This window comes from Podarcis cretensis, assembly GCF_951804945.1.
Source record: "Podarcis cretensis genome assembly, chromosome: 1".
Classification (NCBI taxonomy): Eukaryota; Metazoa; Chordata; class Lepidosauria; order Squamata; family Lacertidae; genus Podarcis; species Podarcis cretensis.
This window is the reverse complement of record NC_137170.1, coordinates 43,732,118-43,755,496: the sequence shown is the minus strand read 5'-3', so window position 1 is coordinate 43,755,496 and position 23,379 is coordinate 43,732,118. Positions and strand designations below refer to the sequence as shown.

Genomic DNA, 23,379 nt, shown 5'->3' with positions numbered 1-23,379 from the left:
CCTTACATTTCACTGCCAACCTTAACTATTTTAATTATTTCCCACAAACTCACTAGAGACTTCCAAAGCAGGTGCACTTTCTGTCTTGCTATCTCTATTTTCACTGTCATTATGTTGGAACCACTTTAGCATCCTTTTTGCTAATACTCAGACATCTAACATATCCAAGTAAAATCGTTAATGAATCTACGCATAAGGAATATCCGAAGTATTGAGTATGCTTGTATTCTGAATTTTCAACCCACCAATGTTTACAGTCTGCTCCTACTAAACCACACTTCCAAATATAGCCTAGAATTTCTTGAATCTTATAGGACTCACATATGTATATATGCATTACTCCATATAGTGGTTTTCTTTTAGACTATCAGCTATTGATATCTGGAACTATTTTTTAAAAATGTAAATCCATACATGTTCAGCTGTTGTAATTTTTAGAACTCTTTTCCCAGCCTCTTGTAAACTTTCATTCTCAAGTAACACCTTAAAAACTGATTAAAGACCAGTTATAAGTATGTGCTCCTAACACCTCAGATTTAGTAAACTAGCCAAAAGTACTAATATTCATCACCTGTGGAAGATAAGCAGTTAGCTGGAAAAATGTACACACATGTGCATTCCGCATTTTTTAAAAATTCGCCTCTGCTAAGATACTAAGTAGAATTAAATACAATCACATTCTTGAAAGTTCAATAGACTGTCATATCTAGAAACTGGCTAGTTTTCCCAACCAGTTAAAACACCTATTGAGATTAATGGATTAACAGCAATAAGAAAATGGACCCAGTGTTCTAAACAATAATAATGTTACATACTACATTAAAAGGTATATGAGGGATTGTGACAGGATAAGAATACCTTAGAAACACAAGGATACGCCACTCTTGTTTACTCCAAGTTGAAATAAACGATAGCGATACAAAGGTTTGAGAATACAATTTTACATTATGTTTCTCCTTTATAACCAGATATCCATTTTGGACTGATACTGCTTGACCCACTCCCACTAAGATGAAGGTGGATATTATTTTAAAATGTTCTTGATAAAGTATATACTTCAGGACAAAAGAGAAATAAATTTAGCCATTTACTGTTATCTATGATATTCCATATTGATTCAACTGATCCTGATCTCTTTAAATCTTATCAACTAAAGGACTGTGTTTGTTTGAAATTAAATCCTAGAGTTAGAAGTGACTTTAATCCCCAAATATTTTATTGAAGGTTTCTAAGGAATTTGAAAGAAATTATATCTTGCTTTTACAGCTATATGATATGAAAAGTCATAAATTCCGACTTGGCTGTTAATCCAGGACGAAAACTAAACTCATTCATTAGTGTTGTGGTTTCTTTTTTCCTTCACGTGCCATATTAATCAATTTTGGGCCTTTAGATAAAAATCCTCCCCTTTCCAATTAGAAAAAGGGTTCCCATTACCCACTGAAACACAACTGGCTCATGGATAACATAAAACTTTGCCCCAATGATTTAATGCATTAGTCTGTGCAAAACTGAAGGTGAAGGAATAATTCCGGTGAAAGAATTAAGCACCACTAAATTAAATAAGTATAACTTTCATCAACTCCACAGACCTATTGTATTTTGCTCCTCTTAACAGTTAAAAAAAATACTGCACTTGAAATCCTCTCAGGCTGGAACTGTCTGGAATTGGATTTAAAATCTCCTGCCCAAAAAATGCCGCTTTTTTCAAGGCTATCAACATAATGAACTCTATACAGCAATCTTCTGAAATCTGCATTAGGTTCGTATCCTGATCCCATGGCAATTTTGCTTCTGTATGCATTTCTTGCTGACTTTTCAAAGTTGCCTATACAATCTCTCACTGCTTTGCCCTTGTTCTGTTGCTACTCTAGCGAATGAATCAGCCATATGTCCTAGCAGAACACAAGAGCGTCATCAATAAAAAAAATGTGTTGTTGTTGCTGCTGCTGTTGTTTAAGGCAGCTAATACAGGTATATGCAGAAACGTCACAAGTTACCGTAATTTATTTGGGAAATCAAGAGTGAGCAACCTACTGTATCGCAAGGAATTAGCTCAGCACAGGGACTCACTCATAATTCTGTTAGTGCACACACACAACCCACGGTTTCATTGCCTCGACCAATCCAAACTTTTGTTACGTAGCACACATTCACTGTGCAGTGCTCCTTACTTCCTCTATTTTGTTCAATACAATTAAATTACAATTATGCACAGGACTATCATGGCGATTTCCAATTAGTTCAATTGATTACTAAAAACTAGAAGTTGTTCCCACAAATAGCCTCTTTGCATTATTCCTTCATCTGGGTGTTTACAGCTACTTATGTAGGTTAGTAGGGAGAGGAAAATATGCATTGCACAGAAGCAAAATCCAAATGTGTCATCTCAGTATCCTCTACTTGATGATCAAGGCTGGTGGTGAGTTTTCTTTTTTTAATTAACAGATATTAATTAAGATAGTTATGTTACTTGTGGTACCAATTGATAAGGTATAATTGCATGTCTGACTACCAAGGATCACCAACTATTTCAGCTGTTTGTTTTGCATCTAATGATTGCTGGGAGTCGAGCTTCTGTACTGGAATAAGTCTGAACAGTATCTGAAGAAAAAGTATTCCCAGCCTTCTATTTCAATAAAAGTTTCAAATACTGTGCAAGAAGCACCAGCATTTTTTTTTTTTTATTTTAAAAAAGGATCACAAGGCTGAGGACAACAGTCTGTTGTCCCAAGGACTGACTCCTCCATGTATTCATCTCACATCCTCAACACATATTAACGGACCAACTTTTTAACAACCATAGCCTGAAATCAGGGAGGCACAAGGCAAATGCAGGAGGAAAAGGAGGCCAGAGGTGCCTACCAGGTTCAAAGAGTTACTCAGCAGCAACAGCCACTGAATAGTAGTTACTGGAGCACATGGCCAAGACAACAGGCCCTGGTTAAAAGACTTACAGTCTATAGTTTGACACAGAGAACACAAGAACAGGCCAACGGCCCATCTAGTCCAGCATCTTGTTTTCACAGAAGCTGATCAGTTGCCTGTGGGAAGTTGCAGTGGAGAGGAAGGGGTAGGAAAGGCCCACAGTATAAACAGCCTTCTGCAACACAACTATGGATATACCGTATTTTTTACTCCATAAGATGCACTTTTTTCTTCCTAAAAAGTAAGGGGAAATGTCTGTGCGTCTTATGGAGTAAATGTGTGGTGCCTGGAGCCGAATTGCCCAGGGGCGAAAAGCAGATCATGCTTTTTTTTTCTTTTTTTTTTGAAAGAGGGAAGTGGGTGTTGAAACAAAGCCGCTAATCACCAAGCGATCGGGGAGGGAGATAAGGGAGCTAGAGATAAAGGAGGCTGCCATGGATCCTCAGGATTTTTGCATTGGGTCACCCCAAATTCACCATCAGATCACATAGCATGTCCATGACTACAGCCTGCACCAAAAACACACACACATCCACTGTTTCTTGGGGCCACAATTGCGCAAAAAACGTGGTTACAAAGCACGGATCCACATGGATTCTCAGGATTTTTGCATTGGGCTACCCCAAACTCACCGTCAAATCACATGTCTGTGGCCACAGTATGAACCACAGAAATCATACATCCACTGTTTCGTTCAGAATATTTCCCCCCCTGTTTTCCTCCTCTAAAAACTAGGTGCGTCTTATGGTCAGGTGCGTCTTATGGAGCGAAAAATACGGTAACTCAATGTCTCTGTCCCCGTAAGATATTTTTATTCAAAAGGACTGTATCGAAGAGTTACTGTTCTATAAAAAGCTGTGACGGGCTATAAAGAAGTCAACATTCCATTTGTTTGTTTGTTTTGTTAAAGGAGGAGAACAGAAGCCTTCAAAGAATGGCACAGAAACTTTCAAGGATTGGTTCAAGGAGGAGCTGTAAATATTGTGACAGCAGATTCGGTACTGCTACATGAATGACGGGGTATTATTAGGAGTGTTTCTTATAAGGGAAACAAATAGGAGAACGGTGGAAAAATGCAAAACTGTCTATGAAATGTCACACTGTGCCCCACTTTAAAGGGTCACTAATCCCACAAACATTAGGAGGACCCAAATCTAAAGAGTGTCTTAGGTTCTCTCACTGTCACCTATATGAAGCTTTGCCTCGACAAAGGGCCTCTTTAAAAGTGCTGTAATAAAGAATGTTGTAGACTGTGTTCATAGAGATTAAGGCAGGTTTTCAACAGGAATGTTGGGCTCGGGGTTCTATCTAATGCTTAAGCAAATCCACTCAGAGATCAGAGGATTTCTGGTCCTAAAGGTGCTCTGGTTTTCTCTTTGCTTTGAAAGATCAATGACAGGTGCCTTACTGGGGCAAAGGTCACAAAGAGGAAGCATCCAGAATGAAACTGACAGGTCTTGCTTACAGAGGGAATGCCCACCATTCTGGACCTTGCAGTGATTCTTCTCTTAAAAGAATGAAAATGAATCCTTTCCTTGAATCCATTTGCTAGAAAATTCTGTATTTTTAACAAAGTCTCTCAAAACGGCATTTAACCCGTTTGCAGCATATCAACTGCAGCTCGATGCAGCATCACAGCTGAGGAGTGTGGACTCGGAAGTCCTTGGTCCTCACAGCCTCAACCCCCCCCCACCCCACCTGCAATATGGTCAGAACAATACAGTGGAACCTCGGGTTACAGACACTTCAGGTTACAGACTCCGCTAACCCAGAAATAGTACCTCGGGTTAAGAACTTTGCTTCAGGTTGAGAACAGAAATCGCGTGGTGTCAGCGAGAGGCCCCATTAGCTAAAGTGGTGTTTCAGGTTAAGAACGGACCTCCGGAACAAATTAAGTTCTTAACCCAAGTTACCACTGTATTGACCTACCTCGCAGGACAGGAAGTTATAAAAGATTGCAGAAATATGCATTCAAAATTATTTGAATAGGTATTGAAAATGCACGTTATAAATACAGTCGTACCTTGGAAGTCGAACAGAATCCGTTCCAGAAGGCCGTTCAACTTCCAAACTTTCAAAAACCAAATCACGGCTTCTGATTGGCTGCAGGAAGCTCCTGCAGCCAATCAGAAGCCGCGGAAGCCATGTCAAACATTCGGGTTCCAAAAGAACGTTCGCAAACCGGAACAATCACTTCCGGGTTTGCAGCATCCGGGAGCCAAAATGTCTGAGTTCCAGGGCGTTCAGGATCCAAGCTACGACTGTACTAAGTCATCAAGCCCTGCTCCACAATCCACTGACTAAAATGCAGTTGATAGGTAAACAGTGCAAGGCTACTGTTTTGGCTTCCAGACTTTGGAAGTATCTAAACGCTTGAACGTCCAGCCCTCTCTTTGATTCTGCTTTGGCATTTCGTGAAAAATGATACTGCTCAGCAAGGCTCTGGTCCATGACTGTGAGCTCTTCTCTTTCATGATGATGATTTTACGCTGGGCTATTTCTTCAGGGCCAGTAGTTTTGATTAAAAATAGCAGAACGTTGTTAGCACCTTTAAATACTCATTAACAGAAAGTAGAGTGATGAATAAAAGTATTTTAATAAATAAAATCCACTTCCCTTCTATTTTGAGATGATTTTTAATGCAGGCAAGAATTCCAGTCTACCTGTATGGATCCCTTCAAACCTTGTTTTCTATGACTGATTTACACACTTGACTAAGACGAGAAACCCATCTCTAACAAGGACTCCAGATTTCTGTTCATCCTGTTTTGAGCTGGGGACATAGGATAGGCGACATCTAACTTCTCCAGAAGTGCAACACAGCACGACACTATTAGCATACACATTAAGAAAGAAGATTTCAGTAATTTAATGTTGGGGCTTACTCTTTCCCAAAGTTTGCAAATGGCCAAAGACACTGCAAATCCTCCTACCCTTTTTAACATATTTCACACTTATTCAATGTATATGTACGATGGTGCAGCTTGTACAGCTTTTCCTGCCTGCTTTATACTGAAATTATATTCAATATTCACAATGTTCTCCTCGTTCTTCATTTGCATGCTGTTCCAGCCCATCTTCACTGCTACATGCTGATACCTATTCTCACCTTTCACTTTTGTCCGGTTCATCTGACTTTAAGCAAGCATGGACAAAGCCCCCTCGATGTCCAACAGAGAAACTTTGTTGTTGTTGTTGTTTAGTCGTTTAGTCGTGTCCGACTCTTCGTGACCCCATGGACCAGAGAACGCCAGGCACTCCTGTCCTCCACTGCCCCCCCGCAGCTTGGTCAGACTCATGCTGGTAACCTCGAAAACACTATCCAACCATCTCGTCCTCTGTCGCCCCCTTCTCCTTGTGCCCTCCATCTTTCCCAACATCAGGGTCTTCTCCAGGGAGTCTTCTCTTCTCATGAGGTGGCCAAAGTACTGGAGCCTCAGCTTCACAATCTGTCCTTCCAGTGAGCACTCAGGGCTGATTTCCTTCAGAATGGAGAGGTTTGATCTTCTTGCAGTCCATGGGACTCTCAAGAGTCTCCTCCAGCACCATAATTCAAAAGCATCAATTCTTCGGCGATCAGCCTTCTTTATGGTCCAGCTCTCACTTCCACACATCACTACTGGGAAAACCATAGCTTTAACTATACGGACCTTTGTTGGCAAGGTGATGTCTCTACTTCTCAAGATGCTGTCTAGGCCTGTCATTGCCCTTCTCCCAAGAAGCAGGCGTCTTTTAATTTCGTGGCTGCTGTCACCATCTGCAGTGATCATGGAGCCCAAGAAAGTAAAATCTCTCACTGCCTCCATTTCTTCCCCTTCTATTTGCCAGGAGGTGATGGGACCAGTAGCCATGATCTTCGTTTTTTTGATGTTGAGCTTCAGACCATATTTTGCACTCTCCTCTTTCACCCTCAATAAAAGGTTCTTTAATTCCTCCTCACTTTCTGCCATCAAGGTTGTGTCATCTGCATATCTGAGGTTGTTGATATTTCTTCCGGCAATCTTAATTCCGGCTAGGGATTCATCCAGCCCAGCCTTTCGCATGATGAATTCTGCATATAAGTTAAATAAGCAGGGAGACAAAATGCAGCCTTGTCGTGATCCTTTCCCAATTTTGAACCAGTCAGTTGTTCCATATCCAGTTCTAACTGTAGCTTCTTGTCCCACATAGAGATTTCTCAGGAGACAGATGAGGTGATCAGGCACTCCCATTTCTTTAAGAACTTGCCATAGTTTGCCATGGTCGACACAGTCAAAGGCTTTTGCATAGTCAATGAAGCAGAAGTAAATGTCTTTCTCCAGCTTTCTCCATAATCCAGCGCATGTTTGCAATTTGGTCTCTGGTTCCTCTGCCTCTTCTAAATCCAGCTTGCACTTCTGGGAGTTCTCGGTGCACATACTGCTTGAGCCTTCCTTGTAGAATTTTAAGCATAACCTTGCTAGCGTGAGAAATTAGTGAAACTACTGCATTTCTAATACTAAAAAAGTGCTGAGCTGAGCTATCAGCACTAGAAAATTCCTTTACACCAGGTACTTCCTGCCCCTGTGTGGCAAGGTGCTTCATATTCTAACTGTAATCAAATATTAGATGGGTAAAAATCAAACAATACAACTTAAAAAACACACTAAGCAAATGAAAAAGTCAGCATATATCCTTGAAGCGAAGCATGCACTAGATCAGCTTACAAACACGAAACAAGCAAGATTCTTGAACCAGCAAATATTCTGATTTATTATGATGCCAGAGATTCTTTCAAATGCATGAATTCCTCAAGCACTCTGTAAAAGTCCCTTTGGAATGTCACAAGGAAAATTTAGCATTGCGCCACCTACTTGAAACCAGAACTCTGGATCTCAATCCAATCTACAGAACACATCTAGAAGCTTGCAAATGCCCTGTAGGGAAGAGCTTTACACATAGATAATTTGGAAAGAAGGGCAGCCAATGAAACCAAAACTCAAGCCACGGTTTATCCATAGATTCACCAGGTGATCTCAGGCATCTGCCTTGGATCAATTTCTTACAAAATGGAAATTAACAAAAGTCGATGTAATAAGGAAATGTTACATGCCTTAAGGATTAGTCAGGCTACATATCTAAATAAATAAAACGTAATGATCCATCTAGAACTGGCTAATCTCATAAAGTCAGAAGCATCCGGAAAGGAGCAAGAGCTGATCGCCTGAAGTTACTTTCACATTTTACTACAGAAAGCAACACAAGCAACCGGTTTTGTTTTCCATACAGATAGAAACAAATGGAAATCAGTGTCATCTGACTCTTAACTTTATTCCTCTACACATACGACAAGAAACCTTAACTTGGAAATAAAAACAGAAAGGTACTTTCCTAATCCTAACATTATTCTTCTACGTAAACACAGCTTCCAGATTTTAGAAGCTCAAGTCAGATGTGTGAACATGTGGTCTACATAATGAAACAGAATGCATGATGTTCCACACTGTAGTTATGCATAGGGAGGAGTGACATACGCACTTTTCACAAAACATTCGTCCAACATGCAACACTGAGTTGCTACAATCTGAGTACAAGATTAATTTAATGCTGTTACCAAACATTTTTAGAACACTCATGAAGTACCACAAGAACCCCTAAAGATAATTTTCGCAATACTACTTCAATCCTCTTTTCTGTTTTTAAAATAAATGAAGTTCTAAAATGAGCCTGTAAAAGGTTTTTAAACAGGCTGGAGATATACATTGTGGATGACTAACCAATCATATTTTAACCTTCCCACAATTTTGCACATCACCTGCAAACAGAAATGTTCCATCAACTGCACCATTTCAGTTCTCCACCCATTCCTGCCTATTCAGAAGGCTATGGTGGGAGGGAAGATAACCTGTCAGAAACACTGATGTGGATTTCATTCTGGGTACCCATTTGCTCGCTCTCTGTTGCAACTGTCAGACATGGAAGGGAAGGGGACTTCTTACGTACACTCTCTTGCTACTCTTAGGACATGCGGAGGGTGTGAAAACTGGTGTTAGCATCTTCTCCCTAAGTGCAAGGGGTGACATTTAAAACAGGAGAAGAATGAGCTTGTGAATGGTGATAAAGTACATTCCAGTACTCCTTACTGGAAGGGAAGAAGATTCCAAATTTGATAGCCAATGCACTCAAAAATGCACATCTGATTTTGGCCTATGCAAACACTACACATCCAAGTTGTGATAAATAGAGAAATACCACACAAAACAAATATTTATATTCCCTGAACTATTAACAATTACAAAATAATTATCTCCAGGAACAAGTAATACATCCGCTTGGTTCCCTTTGTTTTTGCTACCACCTCACAAACATCTTCCACTATTTTGATGGCAGCTTTCAAATAGCACAGCAAATCAGTAACTTTACTTTGCCTCACTGAGGCATGTCTCTTGAGACAGTGTCAAGTTATTAAGTGCCTTGATCTTTCTAGAGAAAACCCATCAAGATTCAGCTTCCGGTGCCTCTTTCCCACGACCACTTTCTTTTTTAAAACCCTCTTAGGTTTGATCGCTTCTGTTCTGGCGCTCGGTTCCAAGTTCCTGTTCCAAAAGACCCCTCACGAGAAAGAGAGAGTGTTGCATGCGTCTTTGTCTTTTACAGCCCATTTTAAACAGGACATCTGTCTCTGTGTCTGGTTTATCCCAAAAGGTGCCTCGGATAGACACAGCAGCCCTCTCCCAACTAGGAAACAAGACTGGGTGACAATGTCGTTTTCCAAGAGGCAAGGGACAAAATTAGGAAGGGGGGAAGGAAAGAGAGAGAGATAGCGCGAGCGCCAAGGAGGCCCTTCACGTGGTCTCCCATGGGTTCAGTTCCTGCCTTTCCCCCAGATGAATCGGGAGGGGGAAAGGGGGTGTTGTTTTCTCGATCGTCGATGTAAAAGTTAAATGGCTTCATTACATAACTTTAGACCTTAAAGCTAATCCCAGGAAGCGAAGCGGCAGCCTGACCCTCGCTCGCATGATCCAAGTGGGCCACCGGGGAGTCGTTGCCAGAGCTCAGCCCACCTGCCACCGGGGGCCATTTCCTCCCTGCTCTCCGGCGGCCGGGTGATGGGCGGGGAGAGACGGGAGCAGCCCGGAGTGTCCTTCAGCTCGGGCAGAGGACCAGCCCCAGGGCCACGGCGCCCTTCGGGGAAGGGGGATCGCCGCCCACCCCCAGCGACAAGGCAGGCCCCCGGCGACACACACACTGGAGAGGGAGAGGAGAAGGTTGCAGGGGAGCGGCGGCGGCGGCTGCTACTGGAACCGCAGCCAGCAAACCACCCACCCACCCACCCACCGTGACACGAGGAAGATCAGGGAAGCGGGCTGAGGCGCCCGGAGGGACACGCTGCCTGAAGACCGCCACGGATCGCCCTCCCGCCCCTCCAGGGCCCCGTGCCGGCACCAGCCGGATCCCAGCAGAAAGTTCCCGGTGGCCCCCGGCTGAAGCCTGCGCGCCGACTCGTCCCTCAAGAGCCGCGCCCCCCTCCGCCCCCCGCTTCCCCGGCGGCACCTGTTCCCATCACCCGCCCGGCAAGTTCCTCGACGCTGCGCCCTTCCAAGCAGCGCCGCCGCCGTCGCCGCCGCCTCCGGCTTGTGGGGCTCGCGAGGCTGGCGGCGTCGGCGGGCGGAGCCCCATCGCGCTGCCGGCCGGCCGGTGCAGATTGACGGGCTGACGCCGAACTCGCTGGCTCGCTCGCTCGCACTCACCGGGGCGCTGGCGGGCTGCTGCTGCTCCTCCGTCGTCGTCGTCGTCGTCGTTGCCGGCGCCGTTCGGCTCAAGCGGGCCCACCCAGGGCAGGCGGAGGCCCCGGCCGGGCTGGAATCCGGCGGCTGGAACGCCCCGGGGCGCCCGAGTCCCGGGCTCCACGCTGCTGCGTCAGCGCCGCCTCCTCCTCCTCCTTCGCCGCCGCCGCCGCGTAGCCGCCCGGCTGCGGGATGGGGACTGGAGGCGCGCCCCCTTCTGGGGCCCGCGCGCTCAAGGCCGGAGGAGGGGGCGGCGGCTGCTCCCGCTGCTGCTGCTGCTTCTCCTGCTCCCGCCGCGGCTCCCGCTCCCGCCGCTCCCTCGGCCGAGGAAGGCTCGGCTGCCGTCCTGCCGCTACCGCTGCTCCGCTGCTGCCGCCGCCTCCGCGCCCGCCGCCGATGTGCTCTAACTCCCCGAAAGCAGCAGCGGCAGCAGCGAGCCCCTTGCTCCGCTCAGGCTCCGTCCTCCCTTCCTGCTTCCTCGTCGGCAGCCAATCGGCGCCCTCCCCAGCGCCGTCCGCTCCGACGCGCCCGCCAATCGCCAGGCACCTGGCCCGCCCCCGCTAGCCAATCTCCGCACCAACCACCCGCCCCAGCCAGGTCCCAGCGCAGCTTGCAAGGCAAGGCAGGCAGGCAGGCGAGGCGAGGCGAGGCGGGCGGCTCCCAGCGGACACGGCATGGCCACGGCCGCCCAGCCGGGGGAGGGGCGTCCCCACGCGAGCGGCAGCATCCTCCGCGCGCGCCCCGCCCCCCCTCCCACCGCCCAACCTGTCTTCTCGGCAGCCCCGTCGCGCCTCCAGTCCGCCCCATCGCTCTTTTCCCGCCTGCCCAAGTCCCCATCTGCTTTTCCCATCCTCCCCTGGACGTGAGCGGGGCGGGGGCGCCTCCCTCCTCGCCTCGGCCGCCCCTCGTGCTTCCCCACGCGGCTTACCTCGCGGGGAAGAGAAACGCCTCGAAGAAGTTTATTTAGCCCGGCTCCGTCCGCCCCCCGCCCCCCAAATTCTCCCCCTCCTCTTCCCGTGGCTCTTTCTCGCCCTGTCACACAACGGACTGGCCGTCACCTTGGTCGGCCACCAACAGCACCCTCCTCCTCCTCCTCCTCCTCTTCCATTCGAGCGCCTCTTCCTTTGTTGCATCCAGTCCCCTCGGGAGATCTTCCATATTCAGGTCACCGGCTCTACTTGTCAGTCACCCTCCACCAGAAGCCGCCCACATCGACCCGAGTCCCTCTGCTTTCTACCCATCTACTTTGCCCAGAAGTTCCTAAGCTAGCAATCCTGCTTTCCCTCAACTTTCCCTTACTTATTGGACTTTCATCTCGACCAGTCTCTAAAGCTTGGAGGAACATTTGTACAGCTAAAGAAGAATCGCCGTCCCCCAAATCCCCCATCTCCTTGCTGGCATTCAGGAAGGGAAGGGGTGGCCTTAGCAGCCTCACTTCCACTGTTGGGTACTAGACTGTCCTTGCGCCTCATCTCTGCAACAACAGGGCACCTGTGGACCATAGCTGTGCACACCATAGACAAATGCAAGCTTGATTGCATTACCATTTAATATGATTACATAGCACTGAATATTGAACCAAATCCTCAGCACAATATCAAGGCTGCAGAATAAATGAGCAAAACATTGCATGCACCTTGGTAATGTTCATTGTGTGTGTGTGTGTTCCTCTTTCAGGGAGCCTAATGTGAAAATGTCAGGTTAATACAACAGGCTTTTCAATTTTGCCTTCTAACTGTCCAGTGTTCGTTCATTCTCATTTTCCAGTTTTGCTCATAGAGAACCAAAGGTTCTTTGCTCTGTGCTGCAAAAGACATGGTTTGGGGGCATTTAAGCTGATCTGGAATCATTTACTGCAGAATAATCTCTTGAAGGCTGTGGGCTACCTACCCTCAGGCTGCTTGCAAGGTTGCGACCTTTTGAGCAGCTGGAATTTAATTCCAGGTGCGCACATTATCCACCTTAGATCACACGCAAGCACTCTGCCACCCCAAATTCTAACCATATTAAGCTACAATGACTGATAAAAGGCCACATGAATGCATACATAATCCATTTTGCTTCTCAAGCTACAATTCCCTAAAAAATGAACAAATAATCCAAGAGTACCATGACACTAGCCTACTGCGTGTACATGATTTCACTTTTGTATTCCTTGTTAATTATTTTGGAATAATTACCGGTAACTACATTTCTCTTGATATAAACAAACACTACTATAAATTTCCTTTCTGCTGAAAGCATATACACTTTTTGCAGTATTTTCCAGGAATCCCAACAGAAACTGTTTATTTTCCCAGGAGATGGGGGAGAGCCCTTGCCCTGGGTGAATGTGGGCTCAATATATGGCGCAACAGTGAAAAAAGGAAAAAGGTAGTGGTTCACATTCGATTAGTTTTAATACACTTTAATATAACAGAAATTAAAGTCATCTACATCTGCAGGCATCTTGGCTTCTTGTAATTTTGCTCAACTCTTCTTGATCTTTCTGGTGCTCCTTTTCAGTTGCTGCTTCTGCATCCACTTACATGCTTACTGGTTCATTCACATGAATAAGCACAAGGCAACTCCTATCGTGGTGCTTTCCAATAAATGAAAGCTCCTGCTTTCATTTATTGGAAACCACTTCCAATGTTACATGCCCGTTATCTGAGGATCTAATATTTACAGGCCTAGTACTTTCTCAAAGATCTGCTTATAGTTGGTTCACAGTTCCCCAGATGTCATTCCATGACATCATTATCACAATAATCTCTTAGACACTAACAAAATTCAGTTGTAGTTGAAGTGTTTATTTATATATCAATCTCAGATCAGTTTCTAAAAATGAATTGAAAATTTAAACACTGCTTGTGACTTGGGATCATAGGGAAGGGTGAAAGGTTCAGAAAGGGAGAAGGGAGGTTCCCTGCCTGTCACTACTTTCTAGAATTTACAAGACGGTGAGATCAAGTTGTTCTGAGAAGTGTAAGGAGGTCATCCACATCAAGTGATCTTAAGCATGCATGTTGAATCAGGTGCTTGAAGAAGACTAAACTGCAATCCCCAAGAGCAATCCCTGAAACACTGGTTCAGCCAAGGATATATGCATTAAAAGTGAGGTCCACATATGAAAAGTGAGAAATTTCATTCCATATGCCTAGAGCAGCAGCAATCCTGGTTTTTGTATAATTTCTGTTTTGTTTATTGGGAAAATGTCTACATTTCTTGGAAAAGTGTCTGAATTACAACACATTTCTCTGACTCATCTTAAAATGAAGCAGCTGTCACTGCTGGATTCTTTAAGAATGATTTCTTTAAACGGGGGCATCTTCTGCTTCAAAATACTTACATCATTCTCCCCTCCCCTCAACTCCCCCTGCCTCCCAAAATAGCTTTGTGAAATTGCTATCTGTTCAACTGTTTTAAGATACAAGAACTCTGAACAGCGACACAATGAAACAATTTCTGTATCGCTGTGGGGTTGGTTGTTCACAACAGCTAGAGATTCCAAGGATGCTATCCCACATCAACTGGGCTAGCAGAGATGGCGCTGCCCAGGTGTAGCCAAGTGTTGCTTAAAGTAGCAGACAATGCTGTACTTTTTCCTTTAGGGTACTGATTGCCACACTTCCAGTTCAGAATAAGCCAGAGAACAAAACAGAAACCTACGATTTGGGCAGAGCCTAAGAGCTTAGTAGAACTGGAGGCATGGTTGGTTGTTTCACACATCATGCTAAGTCAACCTTTGGCCTAGCTGTGTTCCTGTTATGTACTGAGTTGAATAGGATCCAAACTGCAGCAGTCTGATTGGTCCTAGAACAATAGGATCCAAATTGCAGCAGTCTGATTGGTCCTAGAACAATAGGATTCAGAATGCATCAGTCTGATTGGTTGCAGCAGTATGATTGGTTGGCAGGAACCACCCAATCATGCTCCAGATATAAGTGAATCCACAACCTGATTGGCTTACAGTAGAATTCCAGAATAGCCAATCATGTGCAGCCCATTGTGTAAATAATGTATATAAAGCAGATACTGTGAGGGGACTTTCATTCATTCCTCCTCACCACTATGAGCTGAATAAAGAGCATGAAATCACTTTGCGACTCTGAGTATATTTCAGTTCCACATTCCTGGAGAGTGTGGCCACTTAGTGCCCTCTCCTAAAAAAGCAAACACAAGCTGCAAACCTTGGTTACAGCTTGTAACTTGACTGGAGCAAGCCAAACCACAAGGTCAGGTTCAGATGACATGCTAAGCCGAATCAAACTATGACTTAGCTTGCAGCAGCAGGACCAGAGATGGAGCCATGATCTGGAGGCCACACACTCCTCTATTCCCACCAAAGCTTAGTGTTTGGTTTAGGGTTATGTGTGAACCAGGTAGTTTTTAGAAAGCGTTTCCAGGGACATGATAAAACATTTGCTCCAGTTTTAATGGACTTTGAATATATTTACTGACTGAAAATAAAAACACTAAATGGAAAGGCTCTGAACTGACTAGGCCATTTCTTGATTCCATGAACCAGATTCATATGCACACACAAATAGCACAAGAAAAGCTTTCTGTGTGATAGTGCCCTTAGTGGCACACCACCTTCTCAATCTAACTAGGTAACCCATGATGGATTTAGGGTGGTGTGGGTGGTTCCCCCCCCCCAGAGGGCACTGAGCCAAGGGGGTGCAAAATTGAGAAGCTCCATAATTGAGAAGATCCATTTGGGGGCACTTAAGTCCAGCCCTGTTGGTAACCCCACGAACTTGGATGTCAGCAGGGTAGAGGAGGCTGGACTTGGTTACTAATTTCCAGCTCCTTATTAAAAAGTTCAAAGCACAACTGCATGAGCAGTCTGAATAAGGAACTGTATTCTATATGCACCTCAAATTAAGCTTTGGGGCTCCTAAACATGGCCTGCGGTCACACCCATTAAAGCGCTATATGGAAACTCCATTTTGACCAAAGAGAGTGCTGTTTTTCTTGAAAGAGAGTTTCTCTTTGGCATAAGAGCCTCCCTAAAACTGAGGGCGCGGGGGAATATAAAATTCCATTTATTATTCAGGCTGGTTATGTAGGAATACAGAACTGGGACCTAGCAAATAACCTTATGGGAAGAGCTCAATGGTAGAGCATCTGCTTTGAAGGCAGAATGTCCCAAGAATAACCCCCAGTATCACCAGTAGGACTGGCAAAGACTCTTCCCTGAAACCCTCGAGAGCCACTGCCACTCAGCTTAAGTGATGCTGAGCTACATGGACCAATGGTTTGGCTCTGTGTAAGGCAGATTCATATATTCCTATCCTCAAGTGGGTAAGAAGGGCATCAACTCATTGACATGAAATAGCTCTCTGGCCTTCCAGTCACATAATAAAATGTAGTGTGCTCCGGGGCTTACACGTTTTACTGAAAATAAAGTCATTTTTTTTATTTTTTAAAATAATATTTATTAAAGTTTTGAAAGTTACAGAAAGAAAAAAGAAAAAGAATTAAACATAACAAAACCATACAATACAACCCAAAAAGAAAATTTTTACATATACATAACAAAAATAAAACAAAAACAGTTAAGAAAAAGAAAAAAGAAACACAACCAATACTTGCAATGTTATTAACTTTCTTTTGCTTGTTTCAGTGACCTCCTCACACCTCCCTTTTTTGTATTCCACTTCGATTATTTGTTTCAGCAAATCCTTTCCATCTTCCTCAAACTTCTGTCCTATCATTTAATTTAACAAATTCTAACATTTTTTTTTCCTTTAATCCAATTACAATCTATTATACTTAATTCTTTATAACATTTCTGCTAAAGCCATGTAACTTCATTCCAACATCTTTCTAACATTCCTTAATTTTACAATATTTCTGTAAATAATCTTTAAATTTCTTCCAATCTTCTTCCACCGACTCTTCTCCCTGGTCTCGGATTCTGCCAGTCATTTCTGCCAGTTCCATGTAGTCCATCACCTTCATCTGCCATTCTTCCCGGGTGGGTAGATCTTGTGTCTTCCAGTACTTTGCAATAAGTATTCTTGCTGCTGTTGTAGCATACATAAAGAAAGTTCTATCCTTCTTTGGCACCAATTGGCCGACCATGCCCAGGAGAAAGGCCTCTGGTTTCTTCAAAAAAGTATATTTAAATACCTTTTTCATTTCATTGTCATGTACCACCTGTAAATCATTTCCATTATATTCTCTCTTAAGGCATTACATGCCGTAAATTTCATACCTGTGGTCCGTAACTGTTCCCAGTTTCCAGTTATTTTCATGCTTGCTCAGTACTGTAATGCTTTCAAAGGCTTTTTATGACTCTGTACATCACCTGCTGTGTTTTGTTTTTGTTTGCCCCCCCCCCAAGAAGGCGGTATATAAATTCATTCATTCATTCATTTACAAATAAATGCTAGCATACTTCCATTATTTTCATGGATTCTTACTATTTAATATTATTATTTTTTGGATTTCCTACATACCCTTCACCATAAGTTCCCAGAATGGGTTACAACAATATAAAAACACAATATAAAAATCAGTACTAGTGTCTTTTTTAAAAAAAATCAGAAAATGCGGCGGGCCCTGAAAATGTTCTACCATACTAATCCGCAACTCCTCCATGAGGTCTTGTTTTTCTTGCACCATAGACAGCAGAAGATTTTTTTCACCACTCATTTCCGGATGGGCAATAGCGTCAGACTATATGGATTTCCTGAAGGCCACCCAAAGGGACATGGTCCCACTAGAGAGTTGCAGCTGGATCATTGAATGTGCAAAAAAGATCCCCAATTCCCAAAACACTAATAAGAACTTGGAAGTTGTCTGAGATCATCAGCAGGAATGTCCAGAAGGGCAGAATGAATGTTTGATCAAGAGATACAACTACAGACCATCTGGTGGTTAAGCAGCCAGCCCAGAGCTTCATATACTGAATATCAGAGACTTTGGAATATATATTTTGAAGTACCGTATATTTGTAATCCATGAGTAGTTATTGGAAGACTTGTGAACTTTACTCTTAATCTGACCTTTCTCAACATGGAAGAATACATGTTCAGCTACACCTTCCTATTAAGATTTGTTCATATAAGAATGACATTTCTTTACCTACTGAAAAAGAAACTGTCCATTTGTACTCAAGAGCCTGAAAACAAAATTAATCAATCTGAGACCAACTTCTGCTATTCTCAAAACATACACCCCTACATATAAACATCTAGCAACATAGTCCAGGGTGTCCCCAGTAGACAGTGAGTAAGAATGGAATAAGCTTTCAGGTATTCACTTTAATCTCCAGAAAAAAGAGTATATGTTCAATTCTGGACCATACTTAGGGGACCACTAGATAATATGAATTGTGCAATACAGCAGGAAGTGGTGCTGATGAGTTCATGGGTGAACTCTGCCCTCCAGCTTCCACCTTGATCAATAGCATGGCTCAGTGCTAGAGAACAGCGTGACGCTTGTAACATCATCTCTTCTGATCAAGTACAACTTAGATCTTGTTTTTGCTTACAGTGTGCCAAAAGACAAGGTGCAAAGAACAGTCTTACACATTAGGGATATCCTGAACAGCTTTCACCTTAGAACATCTCACCAAGTTTCTATACAATGGAAAAAGGGAACTGAAATCGGGGGGGGGGGGGAGAGTTGTACTTTGCTCAGCCTACATAAAGCATAAACAGTTTACTTTTGCCACCAACGTAGGTATCCTCAACTTACTTCCTGGTGGGAACTTCTTATTTTCCTGAAACACTTCTGATGGATAAGCCATCTGTATAAAAGTTGTGCCGATGAAGGCATCTGCAACTGAAACATCTACAGCAGACGTGGAGATGCTGCTGAACTACAACTCCCATCAGCCCCAGCAAGCACAGCCAACAGCCAGGGATTATGGGAGTTGTAGTTCAGTAATATCTGGAGGGCCAAAGACTCCCCAACACCTGATCTACAAAAATTCCTCTCTTTGGCAATAGGTGCACTGTGGAATACAGGTACTTGTAGAAAGTATTCTCTCTTACTAAATAGTTACACTGAAATTTAGGAACAGGAGAGGCTAGTATAGATATAGAACAACTAGCTTAAATTTACTGCTAATCACATTTGTTGATTGTTGTGACGTGGGGTTTGTGATTTCAGCTCTCTTGACATAATATGCTGGAGACAGTTCTCTAGTAACACTTCTTTATTAAAGCAACAAGACTGAGACCTGAGGAGGGGAGAGCTACATTTATAGGGACAGGGAACTAGCTAGAAAGGATACATTTTGGAGGGAACAATATCAGGCAATCACAGTCCTGCCTTTTGGAGGAAACCAATAAGACAGAGGATCCAAATACAGCAGCTTAAATGAACCAATAGTAGCTGTACCCTCTGGAACCAAAAGGCAGTTACTTTACCCTAATGCAAATACAGACAATAATAATACAGATATAAAATCCTTTGACTCAATACACAACATTGATACCCCTTTATGATGGTCACTTCTGCAGTCTGACCCTAGACATGTTTAGTAGCCCACTAGGCTGTTCAATGGGGCTTACTCCCAATACCGTAGGTGTGAATAGACTGCAAGCTTAGTTAAGAACCTACATTTATACTTTTAATACAGATAGAGAAAAGGGAAAAGGTGTGGCAATAAGACCAGGATTTACTCACTGTACATTTGATGTTTCATGAATCAAATGGAATGCTAGAGCTTTTCAGCTGCTTTTCAAACAAGTGTATATGTGTTGTTTTAGGCAAGCTAGCAGACAATTTAGGTGGCATCGATCCCTATGAAGGTTGAAAAACTGCACCCTTCCCTCTCTCCCACTTACAGGGATTCCTTGAGGCGCTTTGAGAGGTTCCTTGCCAAAAAGAAATAAATGGGATTTAAAAACAACAACACCCCACTAATATCAAGGTTTCAAAGGGTCGCCTGGAAACTTCTAAAAGTCAGATGTTAAAAGACATCTGAAGGGAGGTTTTTTGTGTTTTAATATTTTGTTGGAAGCTGCCCAGAGTGGCTGGTGGCTGTGGCAACCCAGTCAGATGAGTGGCATATAATTATTATTATTATTATTATTATTATTATTATTATTATTATTATTTCATTGCCAGGCAAATGCCTCTTCCTCTTGTATAAGGAGCTGAGGTTTGCTTTTCTTATCTGAAGGAAATAAAGAATTTTAGAGCAGATAATTCACCTAGTGGCATTCTGTAAGTGAGGCTGTTGAATTTGCCACCATGCACCCACATAATAATAATAATAATAATAATAATAATAATAATAATAATAGCCAGAGAAGGAGAATCTGGTAATTCTTCATTTAAATTGTTTCTCAGCAAGAAGAAAGAAGAGTAAGTGCTAACTAGCTGCAGGTAGATAATGATGGTGCAGTCACCAAATAATAGCATGACTAGGATGGGGCAATAAAACTACCTGTCCCAGATAGAATTTAGATAAGGACACAGAATGGGCAAAAAGGTGTTGTAATATATGAGTCAGTTACCAAACGAATGTGACATTATATAACGTGTCGTTTTCAGTACAAAAGAATGAACCGTGTTTCCAGAATGGTAGATGAGGAGCCAGGGAGACTTAGCGAAGGAGTCAAGGCAGAATGGCACAGATTCAGCCTCTCGGTGCTCCTGTTTGTGCCTCTAGCCTAACACGGTGAGACTCATTCAACCATTGATCCTGCTAGAAGGAAGGAAGGCAAATATGTGACCCTGGACAGCGGCAGGCAGCAAATGATTTATTTACTTATTCGCTCCGTATCTATCAGAGGAGAGAGAACGTTCCAAATTTTTGCTGCAGTATCTTTGACAGTCCACAGCCAGCCTTCAGTGGTCCCTGGTGCTAATTTCTGCTGGGTGGGCACAGAACTAGGAGCTTGCCCCAAGCACAGAAACAACCAGTTATGGCATTCCAATTAGGGAAATATGTGAAGTGAATAAAACAGGACGCTGGCCTCCCCGGAGAGGTGAAGCACCAGACGTATTAATGGAGTGCAGAGATGGATTTATTGCAAGAACCCCCTTGCACTCAATTACCAGCTACTACATCTTGAGCTCCACTCTCCCTTTGAGTGCAGTTGTCTTGGCAGACTCCCTATGGAGGCACCTGCTCTCTGTACTTCTGGCTGGAACCCACTGGGTAAGGAGAAAGCATGCATTAACTAGTTCACCCAATCAGCGTAGGCTATTCCACCTTACTCAACTGCTGCATTGGTCGATGGTGCAAAATCCTGATTTAATGTTTCTGTGTTTTATAGATATTTAAAAAGATATTAACTTCCTTGAGTTCTCTCTCTTGTGAGACTCTAAAATACATTTCATATCCACACAACCTAATCCTTCCCTCTCCTTTGATCTGCCAGCTAATGGGCTAAGTAGGAGAGTGGATGTTGCCAGCTGAGCTTCCTGGCAAGACTCAGGTGGCATCTTTTTGACACAGAAAAGCTTTTTCATGGAAGACTCTGAGAGCTTCTAAAAAAATAATAATGGAAAATGCTGAGAGAATAAGAAATATTTGTGTGTCTTGATATCCAGTTAGCCAAGGAGAACCCTCCGATTTGATTGCCTGTCTCTTTTAAAAGATACCAACAGGATCATAGGTCTTTGATTAAATTAGAGTTGCTAATTTTTCAGGAAGCCTCTGCAGCTGTACCTCTTTAACCTTTTATCATTATTATAATCTTCCAAAATATTGCACATCAATCCAAGGAGGAAATAAGGTATTACTAAGGGAAAATCATAATTATTAAAGCCTTAATAGGATTTTGATGTGCAGAAATTAGCAGCTGATCATATTTGTCTCCATCCTGTGGAAAGTTTCGACTGATTGTCTTTGCTGATTAGACTGCTGTTCAAGGCACAAGAGCAGGGTAGGGTGGTTTCCCTGGTCAGTTGGCAATCCTAGATTAAATACAATCTGAAAGCACCATTGGTATTCCACTTCTTAAGGTTTGGAAGCCAGTGAGGAAGAATTACTGACAAACTTTTGATTATCAAAGGGAATGACTGATAGATGGATATGGATAAATATGCAACAGGAGCAATTAATTTCAAATTTTTCAATGTGAACTGAATGCCATGGTTTAGGAATGACAAAGTAACCCTTGAAGTGGCAATGTTATTTTGGATTACATGGTGCCTCTCTGACTTTAACACTCAATTGGAAAAGTATTAAACTATGCGGAAGAAGGGTTTTCAGCAAGTACAGCTTGGGGAAAGGTCATAGCTTAGTGGTACAGTGCATGCTTTGCATACAAAAGGTCCCAAGTTCAATCCCTGGTATCTCTAGAAAGGGAAAATTAGAAAGATTTCTGCTTGAAATCCTTAAGCACTGCTGCAAGTCAGGGTCAACAATACTGAGCTGGGTGGATCAACGGTCAGACTCAGTGTAAGGCAGCTTCAGATGTTCATGGAGTGGTGAGAAATGAGGAGCCTGCTCAAGTTCCTTGCTTTATGCAAATATTTAAATGCATAAGAAGTTTGTTCTTCTTTGCATTCAGTCCCAATGACTTGCAGGAGGGTGGAGAGGGGCAGCACAGTGAGGGGATACTTGGCTGTACACAGCAATTCTCTAGTACAGTGATGGCCAAACTTGGCCCTCCAGCTGCTTTGGGACTACAGCTCCCATCATCCCTAGCTAACAGGACCAGTGGTCAGGGATGATGGGAGTTGTAGTCCCAAAACAGCTGGAGGGCCAAGTTTGGCCGTCACTGCTCTAGTACAACATGGAATTCACACTTCCCATTCGACATTTTGCTTTATGATCAAGGACATCACAAACAGTGGAATGTCTATAAAGAGCCCATCTTTTCATATGGGTCTTTCTTGTGAAGAGAGCACTGTCACCGAAGATTAATCTGGATTAGCCCCCATCCCCCGGGTGATGATTCATGATCATTAAAAGAAATTAGAATCACTCTTCCAAATGCAAACTTCCAAAGAAAGAACAAGGAAGCCCACCTCTCAGTCGCCCTGGTTATTTGCACAAAAGGGCAGCTCATCGTGTGTAAGAAAGCCATTAGGCAATCATGAGCATGTGCCCTCAGTGCAATTTTGCCTGGATTTAAGAATCCTGCTCAACCCCCTCATTCAGACATCTTTAGTGGACTCCTGGGAATGAGTAATCCAGGCTTCTCAGTTGGCGATGGCCATTGGCAGCTGTGTGATGTGTTGCTTTCTGGGGAGCAAGTGGGATAATGGAAAAGGCTGCCCTCCCTATACCGTTCAAATCACACACATGCATACATTACTAGATCTACACAATTCACCCTGATTATTTCTCCTTGAAATTTCCCACCCAATCTATAACCACAATGCTTATGTCTTAAATGAAGAACCAGCCTTACCATTCAGAAGGAGGAGGAGGAGGAGGAGGAGGAAGAGGAGGAGGAGGAGGAAGAGGAGGAGGAGGAGGAGGAGGAGGAGGAGGAGGAGGAGGAGGAGAAGAAAAATGGGGGACAAGTAAGAAGAAAGTGGATAAAGAGAAGTTTTTCTCCCTCTCTCATAATACCAGACATTTTGGGCATCCAATGAAACTGATTGTTGGACACTTTCAGGATAGACAAGAAGCAGTGATGACCAGCAATTTGGATGGCTTTGAAAGAGGAATAGACAAATTAATGGAGGATAAGGCTCTCCATGGCTAATAACCCTGAAATATATGTTCTGCCTCCACTGTAAGATGCAGGATGCTTCTGAATCCCAGTTTATGGAAAACCACAGGAGGGGAAACTCC

The 23,379-nt window shown here is 43.5% G+C and overlaps 1 protein-coding gene across 2 annotated transcripts in view; it reads right to left on the bottom strand.

The window, feature by feature from the left end:
* The window catches only part of BAHD1 (bromo adjacent homology domain containing 1), a 76,798-nt gene extending 65,667 nt beyond the window's left edge, over nt 1-11,131 (bottom strand). For both annotated transcript variants that reach the window (XR_013835587.1, XM_079964504.1), the window contains exon 1: nt 10,638-11,131. The gene's annotated coding sequence lies outside the window, so the exon portion shown is untranslated. The remainder of the gene's footprint in view (nt 1-10,637) is intronic.
* Between the last annotated feature and the right edge of the window lie 12,248 nt (nt 11,132-23,379).